Below are 20,679 nucleotides of genomic sequence, written 5' to 3'. Positions count from 1 at the left end.
CACATGTGACTTGAGTTCTGCTGCTCTGTAGCATTAAATGTGTGACTCGGTGCTTTGTATTCAGTATTGTAATAATAAATTCTTGTAGGCTAGAAATACCCAACCTTTAACCAATGTTGGTAAAAACGATTTCTGAATTTAATTTGTAAAACAGAACCACAAAGTCTTCCTTGTAATACTGAGATGTGTCAGTCTCCAGATGTTTCCAGAGACAAGAAGTGTCATCTCTTAATGAAGACTTCTCAATTGAAAAAGTAGCAACCAAATAAACTGCTTGTTTCCAAATATCTCGATTGGGAAAATACCAAGTGGATTTTCATTTCAAATGGCAATAGCTTCACATAGCTCCTCCACTTCTGAGATGAAGAAGAAGAACTTCATTTGCCCTTTTGCCCAAAACAACTGAAAAAAAAATAAAATGTAAAAGCAAAAGTGATGTGGGAGTCCCCTCTGTGTGTTACTTATATTGGTCAGTGAATAAAGAAACTGCCTTGACCTGATAGGGCAGAACTTAGGTAGGTGGAGAAGACAGAACTGAGTCCTGGGAGGAAGAAAACAGGGTGAGGGGAATGCCATGGATACACTGCCAGAGATAGATGTGCTGAATTTTACCTGGTAAGCCACTGCCACATGGCAATATACAGGTTAATAGAAATGGGTCAAATTAAGATGTAAGAATTAGCCAATAAGAAACTAGAGCTAATAGGCCAAGCAGTGATTTAATTAATACAATTTCTGTGTGGTTATTTAGGGTCTAAGCTAGCCAGGCGGCCAGGACAAACAAGCGGGCCCTCTTGCAACACAAAAGATTCTATGTGTTTAACTGTTTGTTTCTTTCTTTGTTTGTTTCAATGAAGCGAATGCTGCCTGCCTCAGGAGCCAAGAAATGATGCATGTGGGAAAGAGAGATTGATGAAGCCATTAAGGAACTTTTACCTAAGGTAACCACTTCGAGGCTGCAGGCTGTCAGGTGATGGGTACTTGCTGAGCACACGAGGAATTGTCTAAGAACTAGAGATATTGAGCCTTTGTAGACTCAGACAAAGTTCTGTTACCATTGAAAGCTACACAGAAAAGTAAAGCTGATTACAGTTACATAAGTTTATTTTGCCACTGGTTCTATTGAATTGATTTTTAAAAATCAGTGTTCTCTATTCTAACAATCTATTAAGTTGGGAGGTCTTAGTAGCATCTGCAGAATAAATGAGCAATATCAGAATACAACCATTAAAACTGTGGGAAAGAGCTAGCACTACATATGACCTAGTGAGCAGGAAGACTGTTCTCATTCTCCAGCAGGTCGGGCTGTCTTGTTCTCCCAGAAAGATTGGATTTCTGAGATTTCAGGAGGTGTGTGCTACCTGCACACTACACTCACACAGAGGTACACATGGAAGTGCCAATCTCTGAAGCTATAAAGTCACTTCGGTTTAGAATATGCCAGAACGTCCTAATATATGGATAGCCATGGCACTTCTGGGGCATCATCTGTCTGTGCCATCCTGAAGAGGGAAGATCTGCAGTGTGTTTGTTTGTTTGTTTTTAACTGGTTTATGTGCATTGCTGTTTGCCATGTATATGTGTCTGGGTGAGGGTGTTGGATTGCCTGGAAATGGTGTTACAGACAGTTCTGAGCTGCCATGTGGGCGCTGAGAATCAAACCTGGGCCCTCTGGAAGTGTAGTCAGTGCTCTTAACCTCTGAGCCATCTCTCCAGCCGCAATCTGTACTGTTTTTATTCTATTGCTTTGTTTCCATCAAACTTAGGGCCTTGCACATGCTAAGCGCCCATGACCTGTTGCTGAACTTTGCCCACGCCCCAGAGCTACACTATTAAACTTCCACACTCACACCCCAGAAGTGCTATTTGTGGCTAATTTGAATTGGGATATTTCACAAGTATAAACACACATTGACTTTCAAGACACTAGGACCTGACGCTCAGGATGTAGATCAGTGGTAGAGAGTTTGCCTGGTATTGTTAAAGACCTGAATTCTACCACAGCACGGACTGAAAAACATGAGTGTCTTAGGCGGAAGATATCTCATTAATATATTGATTACATGTTGAAATATTTTAAATATATTAAGCTAAATGTGTTTCAAATACATCTAACGTAATTTTACTTATTCCTTCATACTTTTTTAGCGCTGTTACTAGAAATTTCTTAAAGAACATCTGTGCCTTGCTTCGTGCTTCTGTAGACAACCCTGACCTAGAGCTTTGCAGCTGCTATGGAGTGCTGGCCTCTGCTGGGTACAGCAAAATGACCCTGAGGGATGCCTGATGGACAGGGCCTGCACGTCAAATCCTAGATACCGCACCGCACCGCACTGAGAGAGACACCAGACTGAACTTGTCCACAGTGCTGGTTCACAGTTCTGCAACCCCTCCCTGATGCAGTTTTCAGGAAGCAAGCATTACATACTTTGCAAGAAAAGATTTCATTGTGTTAAACATATTTCCTTCCAAGAGGACCTGGAGAAATGCCGGGGCTGTTTGGTTTGTGTCATTACGTTTACGTCATCATATCATCAGCATATTGGTGGCCATCGCATTTCCTGAGCAGCAGTTGTCTGGAGATAGAAATTTGTGTCGAGAGGCAGCTGTTACACACTGACTGGAGCAGGTTGGGCAAGGAGGACCTGCTACTGTCCAGGGCTCTGAAATACTCCAGCACTGAGGGTGTGAAATGACCAGAAAACAGCATTTTATTTTGTAGTTAAGTTATAAGCGAGTCTGTTTCCAAGATGCATTTTACTTCACCAGGTTGGGTGTCTATAAAAACAGTTCAAGTCCTGCTTTATAGTAAGACTGGCAGACACTTGTTTCCAAAATTTACACCTGGGGATGATGGGACTGACCTGTTAGAGGCGGTCCTCCCACCTGGGGAAGCCAGCTGCTGTTCAGTACTAGTTCTGCATCCTGTTTGTGTGTTGTGGTCAGGAAGAGGTCAGGGAAGGCGCTAACTTACTCCTGTGCTAAGTTAAATCCTCATGCACGTGTAATCGTTCCCAGGTAGAGGTCTGCTCATGGCAGCTGTGGCAGGGCTGGAAGTTTCCTGACAATTTCTCGGGAGAAACCCGGGAGTGCGCCGCTAGACAGGCAACATTTCAAGGTTACTTTTAGCACAGGCTCAGGATGGAGCTTGCCAACTCCACAGAATAATTGTGTTTCTAAGATGACAACATCAAATGCAGGGTAGAATTTAAGGCATGCCCAGTGTTGTTCTTTCTGCTGGTGTGCAGCTTCATTCCTGTCTCACTGTGACTCCCTTCAGTCAGTTCACTGAACACCTTCCACCAGCCAGAGAGCAGCGCTCCCCTCAGATAGGATCGTCCCTGTTCCTCAGCGTTCCTAAATGAATACAGAGACAGGGAATGTATGGGCACTTATGTTACATAAGGATAAAAGGAGGAACCATGCTGCAACTTAATTTAATAAAGTACTTAACACAATATATCCCTGTCAGCTTAGGAAATAAGGGAAGTTAAGGCACACAGTCCTAGGAAGGTGGGCAATACCTCCTCTCATCCAGAGACCGTTTATTCCAGTGGTTCTTAACCTCCGTAATGCTGTTACCCCATAATACATGATGTGTGATCCCCACCATAAAATTCTTTTTATTGCTACTTCACAAATGTATTTTGCCACTGTTATGAATTGTAATGTAAATATCTGTGTTTTCCAGTGGTCTTAGGTGACCTCTGTGAAAGGGTCCTTAGACTCCCAAAGGTGCCACAACCCACAGGTTGAGAAATGATGTTGTAGTCAAAGCTGAGAGCCCAATTCCTGAGACTGCAAATGCCTCTCCCTTAAGTGTGTGTTCAAGGATGCCTGTTTCCCGTTTCCACCGAGAAGAGATACTCAGACCTCTGTGTCTGTTCACACTGCCCAGCGTGAAGTTTCTGAGCCATCACAGATGTGAAAACCTCTCCCTTTGTCTGTTATTCCCCTCAAAGCCATTCCATAGAGAGTATTTGTGTGCCGTCCCGCCAAGAAGCCACACGAAACTAGCATAAAACTAGTCTCCACCACACCGTGCCAAAAGCTTACTGGGCCCTTCTACCCTGAGTGACAGGCTTCAGCTTTGAAGTCACAGTCAGGTTCTCTGCCATTGGTTTCCTTGTTGTCACAAAGAGGTGTTTTAATATGTTTAGGGAAAGTGACCAATTAACTGAAATGTCTAGGGCAACTGTCTTGCTTGGACAATCTGAACACTGCTTTCCCTTCTGTCCTTATCCTTAGACAGTCTCCCTCACAGCCTGAGAACAACTGATGACTTTTGCCAGGGGTCATTCTCCAGGGTTGTCTGAAGTCTCGTGGTAAAATATAAACTAATAGAAATGGGTTAATTTAAGATATGAGTTAGCTAGAAATACACTTAAGCTATTAGCCAAACAGTATTGCAAATAATATAGTTTCTATGCAGTTATTTCAGGTCTGTGTGGCTGGGAATGAAAGTGCTAAGTACAGAGAGACATTTCATTGTATGAACTGCTAAGTTAAACCAACATAAAGGTATACTGACTTCAGAATTTGAGTCTAAGGATACATTGCTTTGGAAAAGATGTTGTTCTTTTGTTTCCACAGAAGATGAGAACTTCTGGATTAATTCCAGACTAATGTGGTTTGATGGACCAAGAGTCCCTGAAAGGTCACCATGAACTCCCCCCAAAAATACTTCATACAACAAAAATCAAGAAGCAGTTTGGAGAGAGCTATGCCCAAATTCTAAAGATTGTTTATAAATGTTTGTTTACATTTAAAGGAGGATATGATATAGAGATGAATACTTTTCATTGGTATGGATCTTGGTCTATTGATACAAATTTAGGGTCAATTTTGTTATATTACATTTCTGCAATTGATTAAGGTATTGTGTGTGCAGCTCATTTAAAAATGTAATGTATAATTTAAAATATAGCTTAATAGAGAGTCATCTATAATAGTCAAGCTTGAAGTCATGTTAGTTAGGTTTTCTAGATATATAGAGATATATTTTAGTTAGATAGATAATATTCAAATCTTTCATAGACCTTCACAATATGGCATTTCAAATGTTTTAAGAGTTTAAGACTTTTCATGACAATGAGACGCATCTGCTCCTGGCAATACCAATAACTTCAAGAGGAAGATGGGCATCAAAGAATCTCCTTTTGGAATGAGCCATTTGGGCAAGAAACTGTTCTTGCCTGGACTACTTGATGTTATGCTGAATGAACTGGACATGCAGGACCCACAGCAAAATGACTGCTAAAGAAGGAGAGGCAGCCCTTCAGGGTTCCTGATTCATGAAAGAAACGGCCAGACATTCATCAGGATACTGAAGAAAGTTACTGACAAACTGCCAATATACGTGGAACTGTCTTTGAAATTTCCTACTTCATGGAAAAGTCTGCCAGATACTATGGGTCTGTGGACTGAAGATTGGATGTTCCAATGAAACAGAAGAACTTTATTTAAACAAAAAAGGGGAGGTGATGTGGGATTCCCCTCTGTATGCTGTGAATACCATTGGTTAATAAACTAACTGTCTTAGCCTGTGATAGAGCAAAAGAGTAGAGCCAAGCATGGAAATCTAAACTGAATGCTGGGAGAAGGAAGGCAGAATTTAGAGATGCCATGTAGCTGCCAGAGAGGAAAGGCGCAAGCTGCCAGCTGGAACCTTGCTGGTAGGCCATGAGCCTCATGGTAAAATATAAACTAATAGAAATGGGTTAATTTAAGATATGAGTTAGCCAGAAATACACTTAAGCTATTGGCCAAACAGTATTGCAAATAATGTAGTTTCTGTGTAGTTATTTCGGGTCTGAGAAGCTGGGAACAAACAAGCAGCTTCTCCTACAACAACCCTCAAACTTTGTATGCCCCCATGACAGTACAGACTATTTCTGCAATCTTGTCCAGCAGGCTGTAGAACCATTTTCTGAATTTTCGACCCGTATCACCAATGCTGTGGAAAAGCACATCCCCTGTTCTCTGTATACAGAAAAAAATGAAGCATATGACAGAATTAGCAAGTAATACTTTCTCATCAGGACCGTTAGTCCTCAAATAATGACACAGGGACTTATTAATTAATAATGAAAGCTTGGCCTATAGCTTGTTCCTAACTAGCTCTTATAGCTTAAATTAACCCATTTCTGTTAATCTACAGTCTATCACATGGCATTATCTTTCTTCCATCTTATACCTCCTGTTTCCTCTCCATGTCTCCTGGCATTCCTTGCACCTAGATTCCTCCTCTTCTTCCTTTTTCTCCCCAGAAATCCCACTTATACCTCATACCTAGTTATTGGCCATTCCGCTTTTTATTAAACCAAGCACAGTGGTATATCTTCACATAGTGTACAAATATCCCACAACAACTGAATCCATTGATTGCAGTTCAGGACATGATTTTAGTCTGCGAGTGTAGTAGCCCAATTAGTCTGAGTCCTGTCAATATTTGTGTGGTCTGTTTGTGAAACAAGTAGATATCAGCTAAGGCATTCTGAAACAGCTCTCATTTCTTTTATGCAAACAACATCAGAGATACTCTCAGTAACCAGGAACTTGGGCACAGTGTGCTTTAGAATTCTTGGAACTTCTTGCTGTGTGTATTAAAAAAAATTAAAGTTCCTCTAAGTAAAGTTAAAAAAAATAATGAAATAAAAAGAAAAGTGTGTCCCATCTGGCCCTACCAAGGATATCCTTATTAAACAACTAACCTGGGAGTGGCTCAACACCATCACCCATAATGCCATGGTACCTGTTAGAAATGAGAATATTCTTAAGTGGGCCTTGGTCACCCATGATATTGACATACAGAACAGGCCCATTTCCACCCTTGTGGCTTCCATCAATGCCTTGGTCAACGCCAAACTTGACAAGAATAATAATTCTACCCCACTAGACCATACTCGCTGGGGAGGTGGACAGTCTGGTCACTTAGGTAGGGGTAGTCTCAGGTCTTATCCAAAGACCTAATGCCTTAAATGCCAAAAAAGGCTATCACTGGGCACAAGACTGTAGAGGCTGTATCTGTGGGTTCTGATATAAATAATAGATTGGACAATGGCTTCACACTCCTGGTACGTGAAGGTAAGTGGTGTGCCTTGGTTTGCAATCATTAAGGTGAACTGGTTCTCATCCACTGGGCAGATTTCTTTGATTTCAGTAACATAGTAGATGTCATTTAAAAAGATGGATTGCCCCGATACTTTTGTTCTCTCTGCTGATGTTATTTGAACAGCAGTAGAACCGACATTAATAGAGACTTTGGTGTCTTTGTGACCTAGCTTGAGAGCATTGTGGAACACCTTTAGGCCCTCTTCCAGGACCAAGGTAGCAGCACAGAGTTTCTGTTGCTCAGCCAGTTTCCCAGGACAGGCTATAAAAATAAGCTGTTTGCTGCCCTTCGGGCCAGTCAGCAGCCGCTTGTGGTACTTGGTGTACTCCCTGACCCAGGAGTTGCAGTTATAGATATAGACTGCAGAGACATTGTCGTAGGCAAAGCCAGGAAAAACAGCAAACCACTTAGAGAGGAAGTCTGGTTTAAAGTGATTGCTAGGTCCAGTATGAGCACACTGGATAATCATTTCCCTCAGGACAGACAACTCTCTGCCCTCTCCTTTTAAAATTAAAGATAAAAATCATGCCACACCATCAAGAAATGCCATCCCCTAGGCTGCTATAGCCTTTACAGATGCCAATAAAACTAATTTGGGGTTAATAATTATGGGAATTAATCATTAGAAAAAGGCCTATACCCAACCAAATCCTGGATCAGTGCAATGAGGGGAGTTATTGGTGGTCCTTAAGGTGTTGGAAATGATCCAATCAGAACCCATAAATATTTTCTCAGATAGCATACAAACATGCAAAATACTATTTTTTGCAAAATTAAAGTCCCAAAAGATTCCATCTCCAAAACCATGCAAACTATGCAAGATTTATTACAGTCCAGAGGACACCTCTAGCATATATCCCTTATCAGATTGCATATGGGCTGCCAGGAATGCTAGCAACAGGCAACCACAGAGTAGACTACCTAATTATGATTATGACAGTGTCCTTGCCTTTGCTGGAACAGGATAGGCTCCTCCATCAGAAATTTCATTTGTCCCCTCAAAATTTGCATAAGCTTTTACCTGGTTTACCCCTGTCCAGCTGTAAATTTAATTAAAACTTAGACAACTTAACTAGACACTAGTTGGGTCATTGGATTTGTCTACCACATTCTTTGGCCAAGTATGGGATCACATAAAATGTCTGCTAGATTCCTCTATACTTGTTGCATGGTGCCTTATGGGAGGGGTGGTGGTGGCTCTACTATTTCTGCTTAAGTGTCTCCTACAACTGAGATCCCAACAACAGTAAGTAGGCTCCAGGTAGAAGCCTTGCTTACCACTTTAACTCTAAGAAGGAGCGTGCAGCACATAAACCCTTTTTATCATAGCAAAAGCTAAATCTACCATGCAGTGCAATGTGCAATAAATATCTCTGTATTTGGTTGCAGGAATCTGCCATGCTCTCCTGCTTGTACACACCTAGTAGACCTGATTTTGATGCATGCCCAGGTGGGGAGTGCTGAGCCATGGGCATGGTCTCAGCTACTTTGTTCCTAACCCAGAGTGGGCACACAAGCACCTTGGACCACATGTGCCATTCAAGTGTTCAGCTTTCTAAAAGAGCCAGAGTTCACACACACACACACACACACACACACACACACACACACACACAACACACAACACACACACACTGCCTCTATTTGAAACCCACACAGGGTTGTCTTTTTTTCTGCTACCGCTGAATCAGGAAGACCTTTTTTAAAGGAGCCGCAGCATGTTGCCAGCAAGCAAAGCCCACTCAGGAAAATAAATGTGGCTAAATGTTGGATTTTAGTGTCTAGAATTCCTTTCCAAGCCCTCTCAGGTTTTAAGTAGATTTTAGTTGGCACCACATTGAACACCAATTTGTTGTGAGGAGCTGCATATTGGTTCCTGGCTGCTCAGCCCCAAAATAATCACACAGAAACCATATTATTTAAATCACTGCTTGGCCCACTAGGTCTAGCTTTTTGTTGGCTATCTCTTACATCTTAATTTAACTTATCTCCATTAATCTGTGCATTACCACAAGGTTGTGGCCTACCAGCAAAGTTTCAGCACATATGTCTCTCTGGAAGCAGATCCATGGCTTCTCTCTGACTTCACACTTCTTCTCCCAGCATTCAGCTTAGTTTTTCTCTGCCTAACTAAGTTCTACCTTGCTATAGGTCCAAAGCAGTTTCTTTCTTCATTAATGGTAATCACAGAGGGGATCCAACATCATAAGACCATTGGAAAACACAGGTATTTACGTTAAGAGTCTTAACAGTAGTAAAATTGCAATTACGTAGTAGCAATGAAAACAATTTTATGGTTGGGGTTACCACACATAATGGGCTGTATTAAAGAGTCACAGCATTAGGAAGGTTGAGAAACACTGAACTAGAGGATATTATGACTATTTGTCAACTACATGTCATAGCCACATGGCCACTAACCAATGAGAACATATAGCAGCTGCCAACAGCCCATTCAGATATCCCAGTATGTATCAGTAATCCCCAAAAATGTGGTGAGATTACCCCACGGGAGGGATAATCTGGGGAAAGTGTCAGGACCATATTGGGTACCAGTTACGTTTTAGGTGGCATGCCTGTTTACAGGCTTTTAGAAGAATGAACACAGTGGGGTTGGGGCTGAAAAGATTCAGGAGGAGGAATCAAAGGCCCTTCGTGCAGGTGGGGCATTAGCAGATGGGGTGAAGGAATCTGAGACTGTTGCCCTTGGTCTAGATTTGGTGGGAAGGGAGGATGGGAAAGTAGCCCCAGGTTGTGGGAGGTGGTTGGTGCTTGTGTATGAGACACCTGTGGAACATTCCAGCAAGTCCATGCCCAGGTGTATGCTGTGAGACTTAAAAGGAAGAGTCTGGGCTCAAGTTTGGCTTTGGCATGACAGGCCTATAGCTGCAGCTGTGAGCAGAAGTCTGAAATATAGAGAAAGAAGCCATCTGAAGCTTGACGCTTGGGCAGTTCAGGTTAAAGGTTGTGGATAGAGGAGCCAGTGAATATAATGGGACAGAGGCGGAGGGGCAGTAGGTGAACTCTGGAGTAGAGAAAGCCAAGGGATGAAAATCACCTGTACATTTCAATTGTGTGGGACCCCAGGCTCTTCTGTGCTATATCAGGCCCAGGTGTATCTAGAGTGACAGCTAGGTCAGCCTCCCCTGAGTCTGTCACTGCTCTAAACTATGAGGAGATGCATGTCTCTTTCATAAAAAAGTGACTTAGTGTTTGGTTATCAACTGGAAGTTTTCATTTCAAACTCACTTAGGAGGGAAATTCTAAACTGCCGTGACCGTCTTTGGCCCAAGCTTTTGGAGAGAGCTGTTGTGTGCTGCTTCCGGACTGAATCTGAATATCACTCTGGGTCCACAGGAGTCTTCAGTTGTTCACAAGCAGAGCACACTGGTTGCAGCCTTTGGAAGAAGGTGGGCAGCTGTGGCAGTGTAAGGTGGTACTGTCTCTGCCCTAGGCCAGTGCTACCTTGTGTCTTAAAAAATGGGCAAAGAGCTCTCAGGAAAGGAGTTTTCAGCCCTAGCGCTGTCCCCATTGTCTGCTTAGCCTGCCGTAGCCAGAGGTGCACGCTGCCTGTGGGAACAGCCCTCGTACAGTGCGGACATTTGCAGAATGACCATGCAAATCCTTCAGACATGCACACGTCCCGCTTGGCGGAGCATAGTAAAGTGCTCCCTGGACCAGCTCACCAGCCCTGCCTTTCCGCCAAGCCCTGCTCCGAAACGGATTCTGTTAGTTCTGCCTGTTTAACTTGAAGCCTGTCCAGAATGTCATGATCATCCTGGAAACAGATAGGCTTGTTTTTAACTCCATCATTTTGACCTCAAGAGCTTCCTTCAAGAGGGTTGCGTTAGCATGCTCTGAAGTTCTCTAGTGGAGCCTGATGGAAAAGAGGTCCTTGTTGGAGAACCTAGTCCTCAGTGCCACAACCCAGGTTCAAACTCAAGCTCTGCCCCTTGCTTCATCGTATGATGCCTTTCCCTGTCAATAAAATCTTTCCGTATAAATATGTATTCTCGGGTAGTTGTGCTAAAATGGTGCTAAAATGTGCTAAAAGTCCTATCTTATAATTCAGACTTCACCTAGAGTGCCCAGCGTATATTAGGCATTCAGTAAACTTTCGCTATTACTGCTATAAAATTAGCCACGGCCTAGATAGGCCCCTGAGTACTTTTTTGAAGCCTGGCTGCTTTCCTTCTCGGTATGTGCTCGCTGCCCACAGGCTGCTTCTGAAATGGGAGGTGCTGCTGATACTGAGTGTGTGACTGAGGCCCTGGACCGTCCAGTCCTATTTAGATCATAGCCACGCCTCCAGACGGCTCCCAAGGGAGCTGTTCTTCGGGTTCCATAATGGGGGAAACAGTATGGCTGATTTTTTTTCCCAAGTCTGGGCTCAGTACTCACACGCAGGGGTTCCGATGAGCTGAACTCGGCCCTGTCTCAGTTCAGTTTGACTATGCAAGCCCCTCAGCCGCGTCTCTGGGGCTAATGAACCAGGGAGCAGCAGAAACACGGGAGGATGAACGGCTTCCGATGCCTCATACTCAGCTGCCTCAACAAAGGGAGGTCTGCCTTGGCTTATTGCCTCACTGCGGTCCCAGGTAGTTTAGATGAAGCTAACTGTTAGATGGCCCTGTCCCAACTTCCGTACCTCTGGATGCATAGCCAGCTGTTCAGCCAGCAGAGGGCGCATCAGGCAGGGCCATGACAGGCCCTGCTCCCTTGGTACCTCCATTCCCACTGCTCCTCTGGTGCCAATAGAAGGAAGCCGTGTTCTGTAAGTAGGAAGTGCTGTATTTTCTCCTCTGTCTTCATTTCCTCAAGAATGGCACAGCAACCAGATAAAGAGACGGAAGGAAACAAGGGTAAGCTGCAACTGAATGTTCTTACCAACTCAGCCTCCCAGGTAGCCTTGCTCAGGCTGTGCACAAAGAGAGCAGTGAGATTTCAAACATTGTAGCTGCTCCCGGTATCCACTGGGGGCAGACTTTAATGACTGAGAGGAGATACTTGACTTCACAGTAGATTTCTTTTAGCCTCACAGGGTTAACACCTAAGTGTCTTGGTCCCTGTAGAACGGAAGGAGAAAAAAGCCTGTGGCGTTCAGATTCAGTAGAGAACCTCAGAGCTGGTACCATGCTCTCCAGAAAGCTGGAAGATGACGGATATACAGCAGTGAAGCCCAGCTGCAAAAGAAGGAGATGCCTTAGTTTGGATCCAGACAATTCTCCCAAAGCAATGTGTTGGAGGCTTTGGTTCCAGCTTGGTGTTATTAGGTGATGATATAGGTGTGTCCTTCAAGGAGACAGAGGGAACCCAGAGCCTTCTGTCTCTCCCTTCACTTCCTAGCCATCTTGAGTAAAACAGTGTAATGCCCTCCACCCAGAGTAGTAGGGCTAATTGATCACACAGTGTAGAGCCTCTGAAACTAAGCCAAAACAAACCTTCCTGCCCACAAGGTGATCATTTGGGTATTTGTGGCAATAACGAACAGGACAGGTGGTGGTGGTGCACACCTTTAATCCCAGCACTCAGGAGGCAGAGGCAGGTAAATCTCTGTGAGCTCGAGGTCAGCTTGGTCAGGACCAAGGACAGTCAGGTCTACACAAAGAAACCTTGTCTCAAAAAAAAAAGTGACTAACACAGAGGCATTCCTATGTGGAGCTGATTAATTGATTTGATCTCCCAGGGAAGCAACTGGGTGTTCCATATCTGAACTCCTGCTTCTTCTCAGACAAAAGCCTGCTTATGGTGCAGTTTCTCCAGAGAAGGGAAGGAAGAGCAGCAACCTCTTCTGTGATCTCGAAAGCTCAGAGAGGAGGCAGCTCCTTTAAATGTCTTTTTGATTACTTCAACCAGTGCCAGCTAGGTCCCTGCCCTACACAGGCCATGGTTCTGAATACCCCAGCACAGGATAAAGGCCTATGAGAGGCCCTGTCCCTAGACAAAACAAAAGGTTGGGGGTCAGCAGTGAAAACACGAAAAGAGTTACTGTCTGTGGGGGCAACAAGCTGTAGCAGTTTACAGGGCTATTTTAGGGGGTGTGTTAAGGAGAAATCTATCTCTGAGCAGATACGTCAGTGACATAATCTTACTTACCTAGAAAAAATACAGAGGAACAGCCAAGTGGCAGGCCTGGACCATCAAAATCTAGAAAATATGAAATGTGGTGTTTGAGAGAAAAAATGAATTATTTATGTACCATGACAACAATTTGGAAATATAATTTTCCATCTTTCCTTTAAGTACTTTTAATAAACTCTCACTGGTATCTAAAAAATGTGCTATGGAAAAATAAACTCCAGGAAATATTGTTTTCTTCTAAATGTTTAGTGATAGCATTCTACTGACAACCTGGAATTCTCAGTTAGCAACGGCAGTGTCCACGCAACACTGTCACCCCGGTATTCAGGTTCTCTGTTTTCATAACCTAAGTCTTGTCGCTGTTGATAGTGAACAGTCTAGTCAAAACTGTTGTTGGTAATGTCGCTCCTGAATGAAGAACCCAGCTTCATGGCTCACGCGGGTACTGGAACCCGGCAGCTTACTTTCATTAAGGTCCTTGGCTTCCTTCTCCACAAAACAGGGATGAAAGTTTCACCTTCAGCCTCCTTGAGTGAATACAGCGAGAGTGTGTGGAGTGTGTGCAGCACAGAGCCCAGAATGCCGCTCAGCTCCTACTGGTTCTTGGGCTCCCATTTGATTCCCTCTCCCACACTGGCTAGAAGTTGCCCAGACGCTCAGCCAGTGTGCGCAGATGTCTAGTTAGGGCATACTTTCTGCTCACCGGTACTCTGCCTTCACATGCCCCAGACAGTTTCACTTTCCTGTGCGGGGTCACAGTTGTGAAGTCCTCTGGTCAGGTCTGTTGCCCAAGGGTGAGTCAGGGACCAGGAAGTATGGCAAGCCAGTGTTTGTAAAGACGTTAGATAGCTAAGTGTTTTGTTTACCAAGATTTTCACAGGGAGCTCTTCAGTGTGTGTACCTTGAAGAACTCGTAAAATAAAACCAAACAGAACTTTCCTAAACCTGACCCCACCATCAGTGGGGGATTGAACCAAATGAGGCCCATCCCCAAGAGTTACAACGGGAACTGAGAAGTCCTGTTAATGCTGTACTGACTCACACCATTTTTGTTCAGATCCCTAACACATGTCAGTGTGCAGTGTGTGCTCTAATGACCATCTGTCTCCTCATACCCTACGGGAGGTTCAGGGTCCCTAAATCCATGCTGAGTCCCCTGTTCACCAAACACCTTCGAGTATGAGGCAGCTGATGGCATTTTCCAGTGCTGAGGGTTCCTCAAACTGGGCTTCTCGTTGGAAACATTTCGAGTTTTCACATCACGATGGACATAGACATTGCTCGTGAAGCATCAGGCGGAGAGCAACAGCCTCGCTTCATAAGACTTTGGGTCTTGACACAACTTTGTGAGCTGAGATCTTCTCCAGCAGCTTTGCTTCCCCCAGCTTGCACAAGAATCATCACCACGGCATGTGCTAGTTGGAGGGCCCCCAAATTGTTGTAGTGTCCTCAGACTATGTGTGCAGCAGAGCAGAGCACAACAAACAAACGGGTTTGTGCTGGGCACAAACCCAATCTCACACGGTGGGTTCCTGCTCTTTGGAAATGCCAGGCAACCCTACATAGTGACTGCAATCTGGTATTCTCCTGAATTGTTTCACAGCCTCCCAGAGTAATTAGCCATCATTGGCAGGTATTAATCCCTGCAGGTAGTTTGTGCTTACAGCAATTTTTTCAAAAGGAGTGTGGCACCAGAGAAATTTGCTGAGCCATCCTGGGAAAGGATGTTTCTATGAGTGATGTCACCCTTATCAGGTCCCATCTCCGGAGCTCGAGAAGGAACTGAGACCAGAAGAACCAGGCAACTGCTGGGATCTTTCCTAAGTGTAGAAGATGATCACAGCATGACCTCTCTCTTCCCCACCAGATTTGTCCTCCCCCACCTAACACAAGGCGTGGGCAGCAGCTGTTAGTGCCGCCAGCATCTCCAGGCTCTTCGCGGTTGTCACTCACTCGACTTCATTTGCCCCACAGTGTCCTCCCAGACCTGAAGACCAACTCTAAGGGATCACTGCTGTTCCCCACCAGCCCCAATTATCCCTCATCTGGGTTCGAATTGCTTTGTGCCCTATCTCTCTTTCGCCTTCCCCAAGACCGGTTCCTGAAACAGAGGAGGTGCGCAAGTCATATTTGCTAAACAAACGAATGCATAGATGGTTGTATGTGAGGGAACCAGTTCAGTGTGTTTCAGAAACTACCAGAGACTACTGCAACCTGCCTCGATCTAACATCTTAGTTTTGTAACGTCTAACTTCTGTAAAATCTAGTCTTTATTTTTTAATAAAAATTATCGCTATGGCATTTTACTATGAAGGTCTGATAACCTGTTTGGTCCCCAGAACCCACATAAAGATGGAAGAAGAAAATAAATTATATACAAAGTCCACTGATGTGCTCTGTGCCATGTGCAAACACAGACACAATAGTTTTTTAATATTTTTTAATGTTACATCACTAGTAACATTCAGGTTATCATTTTACTTTTGTGGCTTTTCTGTAAAGAATTATAGTGCACATAACAGTTTTTCAGGGGAGCACAACAGCTTATAATCTAGCATTGGTATGGTACACACATCTGTTTCACGTGCAAGTATAGATAAATCTCCAGAAAAGATGTCAATAATGCCTCAGAGAAGGCTCTTTTTCTATTCAGCCTAGTTGGTGTCACCTGAGGAATGAGTGCAAAAGTCCCATTGAGTTGAGCATACTTTCCAGGTACAGTGAACTTTCTTTTTATTTATTTTTATTTTTATTTTATTTTTTATTAATAATTTTTAATACAATCTTTTCTCATTTTACCTAGCTGCTCCCGTTCCCACTCCATACCCTCCTCCCACCTCACCCCATCCACACCTCAAAAAGGTTAAGACTTCCCATGGGGAGTCAACAAAGTCTGACACTTTACTTTGAGGCAAGACCAAGGCCCTCTGGTGTGGGAAGTCCTTCTATATATGTGTTGCTTTTATTGGTTAATAAAGAAGCTGCTGTTGGCCAATGACTTAACAGAATATAGCCAGGCTGGAAGAGATATATAGAGAGAGAGAGTGGGCAGAGTCAGAGAAAAGCCATGCTTCTGTTGGAGCCTGCTGAAACTTTACCAGTAGGCCACGACCTTGTGGTGATACACAGATTAATAGAAATGGGTTAACCAAAGACAGAAGAGTTAGATAGCAATATGCTTAAGTCATTGGCCAACCAGTGTTGTAATTAGTACAGTTTCTGTGTGGTTATTTCAAGTCTGGGCAGCCTGGAGCGAATGAGCAGCCTCTGCCTACACTCCCCGCTATATCTAGGCTAAGCAAGGTATCCCTCCATAGCAAATGTGCTCCCAGATGCACTGAGCCTTCTGAAGTGCCACAGAGTCCCTTGGAATACACATCACATCACACCAGCTCCACTGAGAAGCCAGAGACAGTCTGACTTCTCTGCATTCTGATCACCTTGCAATCCTTCGGCGAACCTGTCCCTGTGCCTACAAAGGGTTGTATGAAAACAGTTTGTGGCCACTAACCTTGCAGTGATTTTGTTACCTTAACTGTCTCGCTCACTGTCACCTCCTTCCCTCCCATGTCCACCCTACCCTCAGTACACATGAACTGGCTATGTGTTCCTTTAGTGAGATAGAGCAATTTGCCCCACAAAGTCTCCAGTTTCTTCCCATCTCCTGCCCTTAATGCATCCTGCGGTCTCTAAGGGCTCTGGAAGCGACCTAGGACCGTGGGCAGAGTCGGGCACAGGGGCGGCCCTCAGACCACTGCAGTCCTCTGCTGGCGGTGGATGTTGGAGGGGAGGATAAAATGGTGTTTCTTGTCTTTCAGCTGACGTTTTACTACGGTAAAACAGATGGCTGGTGTCCAGTGAAGTATTATGAAGACATGAAGAAAGACTTCCCAGGTGGCGATATCCGACTCTGTGAGAAAGGAATAGCGCATGCTTTTGTCCTCGGTTTCAGCCAGGAGGTGGCTGCCATAGTTGCTGACTGGATGAATAATAAACTGCCCAAAATATAAGCACTGGCTCAGGGAAAACGCACCTACATTCAATACATAGAAGACGTAGGTGTGCTCTGCTTAGCGGCGATGTTTAATCTAAATGCTTGAAAAGGACATTGAGACCCTCGGCTACAGACACCAGCGCTCAGCTCCCTGTGCTGAGACTGAAGTGAGCACAGTTGATGACTCATTCCACATGATCCCTGACTCAGGAGACACAGTGGCCTCCACAAGGATTCCTCTCTTCACAAGAAGCCCAACATCACTGCCCAGCGCAGTTTGCCCAGCGCGATCCTGCAAGCTGAAGAGACTCTAAATATTGGGGATTCTGACCAAATTATCACTTTAGGACAGATTGTCCTGAATGAAATTATGAAACGCTTCCTAGAAAATAGAAACCACCCATGAACGTGAAGTGGGCAGTCAGTCACGTGAAATGAGTGAGACAGAGACAAGCTCACCCTCCTCGTCCAGTTGCAGGGAGGAATGAGCAGAGGACGCCGGCAGTGAACTTGGGTTCCCTTCAGGTACTGGGAAAAAATCAGTCCCAACTTTGTATAAGTCTTGGCTGAGGTCGTCAGCCTGTCTTTCTGATCCTCCTGCAGTGAACCAAGAATCAAGGTTGCCTGACATTTATCAACTAGACAGTTGCTGTAGGATCCTGACTCTGACCTGCTACAGGATGGGCAGCAGACTCTTCCTGGGCCCTAAATTGTCAGGTCCCTGCAGCCTCCTCTAGAGCCAGAAGGGAGGGATGGACTGTCCACGTCAGGTTTGTATGACCATAGAGTAGCTCATCGGTGTAGTTCCTCCAATGAAGCACCATGGGCAGGAGGTGGTGAGCCACTGATGCTATTCGTGATGGCTTTTGCTACCCTATGATTTTTTCTTTCTGAAAATCTCCCAGCACATAATTTTTGGAAAGGTGCTTTCAATTGTTGAGTAAAACATTAACAAATTAATTCCCCATTTGCCTAAACTTTACTGACTGTAAAGACCTCACTTTATGAATGAACAGAAATAATCCATTAAATTTCACATTGCTTCACCTGCGAAAGTATATTCCTGGCTGAGAAGTGGAGGGAGAGCTATGTTGCCTCTCTTAATTGACTCAGTCCTAAGCTCTCAGAGTCCAGTGAACCCCACTGTCTGTAGTGACAGTGACAGTTGATGCACAATTGGAAACATTCCATTTTGTTCTAGAGAAATGTTCTTGTCACAGTATCGTTCCTCAGTGCAGCGAGGCAGTCCTTCCTCTCAAAAACATGGAATTCTGATGACAGCTTTGGTTCTTAAGTGCCGCCAGCTCTGTGGTGAGGGATGGCTGGGTTCTCATCCTTTGCATGGCTTCTGCATTGGAGCTCTACTTCTCAGAGGGGAAAAGCCAAACTCCAGACAAGGAGGGCTCTTAGTCCATGAAGAAGTGCAGTAGCTATACAGTGAGGGTCGGTGCTACACACAAATACTCAGTGCATCTGCACCCGGAGGCCTTCTGGAGAGCTGACCTGGGAAGCCAGGCTTCCTGCTCCCAGTGCCTTGCTTATAGGACAGGTCCACTCGTGCTGGGAATCAATGCGTGGAAACAAGTGCTGGCCAATCAGACGCACTGGAACAGAACAACCTTCATAGATTCCTTTCAGAAATCACATTACTCTGTGTTTCTAAACTCTACTTAAAAAGACTCTGGTGCCTCATTCCTATTCCTCATCTAAACACCTAATGATATTTATAATAAATGTTTTCCTGCAGTTACTGCTGTGTCTGGTCTGATCTCTGTGTGCTGTGAGCAAGGATATAATGTACGCAGTTGGCCTAAGCTAAGCTCACTGTTATCGGGACACAGTTCTTTGTCATTGCACTCCTGAGAGAGGGAAGAACCAAGTTTCAGGACACTGAATCCTTAAGAATTACAGAGGGGCTGGAAAGATGGCTCTGTGGTTAAGAGCACTAACTGCTCTTCCAGAGGACCAGGAACCCACAGACCAATTCCTACCACCCCAAGTCAGCTCACCACAGTCTGTACCTCCTGTCTCAGAGGATCTGCCGCCCTCCTCTGGCCTCCCTGAGCACCAGATATGCACTTGGAGACCATCTTGAACTACATGGCAAGACACTGTGTCAAAGATAGAAGGAAGAAGAGGAAAAGGAGAGAGCAGAAGACAAAAATTGCTAGTTAGTGGGTGAGATCCGTTTCCCAGTAGCTGTGCCTGTGTGTTCCACTTAGCCACACAACGTCACTATGGTCTTCACAGTGCTTCTACTAAAGCTGTCTAGTGCTGTGTGAAAAGCACTACTTGGAACATTGATCCAGGTCCTTGGTGACTCTTTGCACCGCTGCAGACACCCTAGAGCATCTCTAGTGGGCTCATGCCTGGGGCTTTGTCTCTGTTTGCACCGTTCAACCACTCAACCCTAGACAACCAGGCACATCCTGTGGTTTGAATTTCCCTCTTACTGACATTAAAACTGTAGCAATTCAGACGAAGGTAGCCTAAAAATCAAACACGACCCCCTGACTCTCAGTTGAATGTGTTTACTATAAAATAAGTTTGGGGTACAGTTTGGATGGTGTCTAAAGGTGGTGGTGTAAATTTTCTGACTTCAGTGATTGTACTGTGGGAATGTAGGTGAATGCCTGTGTTTAACTGAGAACATGCTGTATCTCGGAACTGAGATGTATCCTGCCAGTTTGCTCACAAATAGTGTACAAGAAAACACTCTCCTCTGTATCCGCCAATCTTGTGGCGCTCTGTGATAATTTGAGGATGTGTAAAATATTTTGAAAAGCAGAAAGCTCTCTCCATCACCGACCTCCCACTCTTTCTTCTCTAGACAATAAAGAGAGAACTGAGTTGAAATCCCAGGTCTTTGACTCATAGCAGCACGATGCTACATCAGAGTTCATTTCCCCTCCCCCAGCCTCCTAACTTCTCACCTGTGAAGCTGGGCTAATATGAACACTTGCCTGGCTGGGTGTTGTTGTTTTTTGTTTGTTCGTTATGCTTGGAACTGCAGATGTTTTGCTTGTTATAAATCAAAGAGGTCATGCATGTAGCACTCAATGTCTTGTCTGGCTTATGGGCAGCCTGCTATAACAGGCACCTAAAGGGAGAAACCGCCAAACTCCTTGAGTCTCACCAGGGCAGTGGAGGCCCCTATACTGGTTCTGGCACGCGAGTTGTAAGGATACTTGTGGTCTCCATGCTCCTGGACCTTGCTTCTGTGTAGGGGTCACATGCTGGTCTAGCTCAGCTTTCTGGACTTGGACCATGCAGCCTCCACACATACAATTTAGGCTGCTCTCGCGGTAGGCTTAGAAAAAAATGCAGAAAACAGCATTTCTCAGAAAATACTAGGCATTTCTGTTCCTGGTCTGCTGGGCACAGAGGAGAGGATGTACTTGGGCTCCTCCACTTGGAGGTGTGCTTAAGGAGAGGTCAAAAGGCCATGCTCTGGGAACAAATACATTTCCGAGGATGTGATCAAAGCTCT

The 20,679-nt window shown here is 44.6% G+C and overlaps 1 long non-coding RNA gene across 1 annotated transcript; it reads left to right on the top strand.

The window, feature by feature from the left end:
* The first annotated feature begins 910 nt into the window (after positions 1-910).
* LOC148121844 (uncharacterized) lies at positions 911-18,939 on the top strand. The gene is made up of 2 exons (XR_015738124.1): positions 911-941; positions 17,014-18,939. It is a non-coding gene; the product is annotated as an uncharacterized LOC148121844 (long non-coding RNA).
* Positions 18,940-20,679: the final 1,740 nt, after the last annotated feature.

Source organism: Myodes glareolus, chromosome 6, assembly GCF_982192425.1.
Source record: "Myodes glareolus chromosome 6, mMyoGla1.1, whole genome shotgun sequence".
Lineage (NCBI taxonomy): Eukaryota > Metazoa > Chordata > Mammalia > Rodentia > Cricetidae > Myodes > Myodes glareolus.
This window is presented reverse-complemented; position numbering and strand designations above follow the sequence as displayed.